The following is a 4999-nucleotide window of genomic DNA, read 5'->3' on the forward strand; positions in this document are numbered from 1 at the left end:
TAGTGTCAGCCGTCGTGCACCGTCCCCTGGGAACCCTAATTATTACAACCTCAGATTCCTGGTTAATCTCTTTAGCTGCTCTCTCTCTCTCTCTCTCTCTCTCTCTCTCTCTCTCTCTCTCTCTCTCTCTCTCTCTCTCTCTCTCTCTCTCTCTCTCTCTCTCTCTCTCTCTCTCTCTCTCGTTTTCTGACTTCTAACTGAGTGTAAAATAAAGTGTAAGGGAGTGAGTGGTTTACTTTTTTTTCTTAATATGTTTCCCTTGCTCGGCGTGTTTTTAAATCCCCTTCATCTCATTAGTGATGTTTTACGCTGTGCTTGGTGGTAGTTTTTTTCTCTCTCTCTCTCTTTCCCTCTCTCTCTCTCTCTCTCCAGAGGTGAGGAGTGAGGAGATCGGAGAGAGAACTTGCTATCTTTAATTTTTTTTCATTATTACTCGGGATTCGTTCAGATGAGTGAGTGAGTGAGTGAGTGGGGCAGCGTGGTGGCAGTCCTGGGCGCTGGTCGTGTTGTGGTGAAGAAGACGGGTCGTGAATGAACTGACCTGGGTAACTGAGGAGAAGGGAGAGAGAGAGAGAGAGAGAGGGAAGTATAAGGATGAGTGGAATGAACGTTTAGAAACCATCTCTCTCTCTCTCTCTCTCTCTCTCTCTCTCTCTCTCTCTCTCTCTCTCTCTCTCTCTCTCTCTCTCTCTCTCTCTCTCTCTCCATGCATTCTTTCAGTTCATCATATTGTTATAACTACTTTCCTCTCCTTGTCTTCTTTTTCGCCCCTCCCTCTCTTTCTCCCTCCCTCCCACCCTCCCTCTTTAACACTTCCTTTCGTACTGTTTTCCCCTCTTGCTTCCCCCTTCGTCTCAAGTATAAAAGAATGTTAGTTTCTTCCTTCTTCCCTTCTGTCTTCCTCTCCTTGCTTCTCTTCCCTTCCCCTCTCTACCTTCTTGTCTCATTCCGTCTTTTTTTTCTTTTGCTCTCTCTCTCTCTCCCAGGTTTCATATTTGCTCCTTCCTAATACATTCCCCTTCCTTGCTTCCACTCTTTTATTCTCTTTTTCTCTCTCTGTACACTTCATCTTTGGTCCCCATATTCCTCTTCCCTCTCTATATATGTATGTGTGTATGTATGTATGTCCTCTCCGTAACAACTTTCCTATTTTTTTCTCTCCTCTTTCGTGCTTCCCTCTTCCCTCCTCCTGCTTTTTTTTTCTTTCTTTCCTTCTCTCTTCTCTCCTCTCGTTTCTTGGTCCCTCATCTCCCCTCTTCTTTCTTTTTTTCTCTCTTGTCTCTTCTTGCTTCTTCCTCTTCCCCCGCTTCTCTCTTCCTGTTTCTTCACCTTCTTTCTCTGTTCCCTTGTTTCTTCTCGCTTTTCTATGTCCCCTACTTTCTCCCTAAGAACCTCCTCCCTCTTGTTCCCTGTTTCCTGTCTTGCTATCTCCCTTACTCTTGCCTTGTTTCTCCCGCTCCTCGTCGCTCTTCCTCGTTCTCCCCCATCCTCAGCGTGCATTCCAGTGTGTAGTGTTAGGTGCGCAGAGGAGGACAGGAGCAAAGCAACCCACTTAGGAATGCGTTGGCCGTGGTTGGAAGATGTAAGATGATGGCCAGAAATCGAGTAACATTCTTCACGGATCTCCGCTGTCGCTTGTGTTTTCTGTCAGTCGCAAGTCCTCCCATCTGCTGGCTGTCTTTTTGCATAGGTTGGTAATTGGGGTTTTTAGTGAATTGTTTGAGGTAATTATGAGGGAAGAAGCTAATCGTAAGTGGGAGTTTATGTGTTGTGTTAGTTGATTTGTGGTGATGGTTGTACATATCACACACACACACACACACACACACACACACACACACACACACACACACACACACACACACACACACACACACACACACCTGTTCCTCATTACCTTACCTGACCTGATTTACCTTAACTTGTCCCATCTTATATTAACTTGTTTCAGTTTATCTCACCTTTTCTTAACTTGCCTGCATTTTTACCTCACATCACCTCACCTTACCTTTTATACACAGCTTTACCCTGCGTACATAACCTAGCCTTACCCAACCTTACCTTAACTTATCTTACTTTATTTGACCTAACATAACCTTATCTTATGAGTACCTAATATCTTACCTTGCCATACCTAACCTAACATAACATAACCTAATCTAACCTTACCATACTTTAACTTAACTTATTACCTTACCAAATCAAACGTAACCTAACCTTACCTGAGTTAACTTTACCTAACCTAACCCATCTTAGCCCTACCTGACGTGATCTCACCTCGCCTCATCTCACCTCACCTCACCTGACCTTGTTTCACCTTACTTAAGCTGCCAGTGGGTCTATAAAGGGATATAGTTTACGAAATATTCAAGTTTGCCTGATACTGTCCCAAACTACAAGAGTGGGTGACTTTACTTGCCTTAGTCTCGTAAGTTTGTATACAAGGAGAGAGCACTCGGAGCGGGTTTGACTTAAGATGTCACGTATCCTTGCTTTGATGTCTCCTCCTCCTCCGCTTCTCTCTCTCTCTCTCTCTCTCTCTCTCTCTCTCTCTCTCTCTCTCTCTCTCTCTCTCTCTCTCTCTCTCTCTATCTATCTATCTCTCTCTCTCTCTCTCTCTCTCTCTCTCTCTCTCTCTCTCTCTCTCTCTGTATTTATGTATTTAATTATGTGTCAATTGTCTTTCTGTATACTTACCACATTCACATTGGCAGAGAGAGAGAGAGAGAGAGAGAGAGAGAGAGAGAGAGAGAGAGAGAGAGGGGGTTATTTTCAAGCGCCGATCATCAATTTTTCTCAATCCCTTCCCGTCTGTGGAGTGTCTTGGCAGAGGTGACCTGGGCGCGGCTGAGTTGTGTTGCGGTGTGCTGGCCAGGTGAGCCCGTCTTGATGACGCCTCGCACCGCTCACCTGGCAAAAGTGTTATGTCTCCCTCTATGTCTGTCTGTGTCTTTGTACGTGCCTGTACGTTGTTTTCCTTCTGTCTTTTTTTTTTTTTGTTTTTTTTGTTTTGTTGTTCTTGTTGTCATTGTCGTTGTTGTGGTTGATCTTTTTCTTCTTCTTCTTCTTCTTCTTCTCCAAGAGTCTATAATCTCCACTTCACAAGAGAAAAAAATAAATGTCTCTTAAATAAATGTTTCTTAAATTAACATATTCTTCCTGGTGTTTAGCTAAATGCTTGTGTACCGAGGAGGAGGGAGTCAGGGAAAATGTGCCGAGCCCCGCCAAGCCCCGCCCCGTCCCGCCCCGTCCGCCGCAGCTACGGTACCAATCCCCTTCTCTCACCATCAATATTTAGCGTAATTTCCAGGGTTTTCCAGGTGTTTTCAGGTATTTCTAGACTCGGGTATATAGCAGGAGGTGAAGGAAGAGGATGTGAAGCGGAGAGGAGGAGTATGAAGAGGAGGGGAGAGGAGAAAATGGTGTTGGGGAGACGAGGAAAAAAAGAACACTTCGACCCAAAGTCGACATTGTTTTCTTTTTTTTTTCTTTTTAGCGGAGTTAGCATTGTTTTGATATTGAATTTACTAATACAATAATATAGCATGTTAAAATGTACAACAAGGTCTGCTGTAGCTGTGTTTTTGTTTGTGGGTAAAATACATTTTCGGCATCGTATTGATTTTAACTTTTTTGTTGTTAGATCGCCTAGGATTGTTTTAGCATTTGATTTAACACTTAAAAAATATAAGAAACGTGTCCCGAGTAATAACATCCAGTACAGTATGTTTAATTTTAAAATACGTCCAACGCCGAATATGAAAACTTAATTTCTTTATTCGAAGAGGAATTTGTTTTCTTTATTTAGCTGAAAAGTAAAAAAAAAATGTATTCAGGATATTTAATATAATCTAGTCAGGCTGTGTTTTCTTTCACAATATTATGAGTTTTTTGTGGAGCCGTTCGTAAAAATTCACATCGTTTATCGGAGATTTCGTTATTATTACTGGGTTCGGAAATCTTCTTATATTTTGAGTATTACTTAAAATATGAGGCGAGTCGGAAAATATTGTGCATTCTAGTGAGGGCGTCTTCTTCTTGCGATTTTCAAAATGAATTACGTAACGTAAATATACGGGCCGAGCCGAACACTCTCCCTGCCTCCCTCCCTCTCCGTACATCAATATTTAGCTAAACTTCAGAGTGTTTCCAGACTTAGACGAGAAGGAGAAAGAATTAACCTCACAAATATTTACATAATCCCGAAATGCCTCCAATAAACGTGACGTCATCAGAGCCAGACCAAAGCCTTCCCTCCTGGCTGCCCGCGTCTCTTCCTCGACATTTCTCTCAATTTCCAGGGTTTTGCGGACATTTCCAGGCATGTTGCAGTGGTAGTAGTAGTAGTAGTAGTAGCAGTGGGAGGAGGAGGAAATGAGGAATGGAGGAGGTGGAGGAGGAAGAGAAGGAAATGAGGAATAGAGGAGGTGGAAGGATTGGAGAGAGAGAGAGAGAGAGAGAGAGAGAGAGAGAGAGAGAGAGAGAGAGAGAGAGAGAGAGAGAGAGGTTGGTACGGGCGCCGCATTTTGGTGACCGTCCTGGCCACTTGAAGCAAGATGTACATGCGTGTTGTAAAGGTCCGATCATTTTGTCTCCAGTGCGCATCGTGACAAAATTAAATGTTTAATTGTTACGTTCGTTCACTTGATGAGAGACAAGAAAAAAATATTGCCGTGGAAGACTCAATCGGACTCCTCTTCCTCCTCCTCCTCCTCCAGGGAGGAGGAGGAGGAGGAGGAGGGGGGATTAGTGGGAGGAAGAGGGAGGGGGTTAGGGAAGGCTAGACAGGGAGGAGGGAGAGAAGGTTAGTGGGGGAAGAGAGAGAGAGAGAGAGAGAGAGAGAGAGAGAGAGAGAGAGAGAGAGAGAGAGAGAGAGAGAGAGAGAGAGAGAGAGAGAGAGAGAGAGAGAGAGAGAGAGAGAGAGAGAGAGAGAGAGAGAGAGACCGACCGACCCACCCACCCACCCACCAACACCACCATCACAACCACCACCACCATC

This window comes from Scylla paramamosain, unplaced genomic scaffold, assembly GCF_035594125.1.
Source record: "Scylla paramamosain isolate STU-SP2022 unplaced genomic scaffold, ASM3559412v1 Contig9, whole genome shotgun sequence".
Taxonomy (NCBI): domain Eukaryota; kingdom Metazoa; phylum Arthropoda; class Malacostraca; order Decapoda; family Portunidae; genus Scylla; species Scylla paramamosain.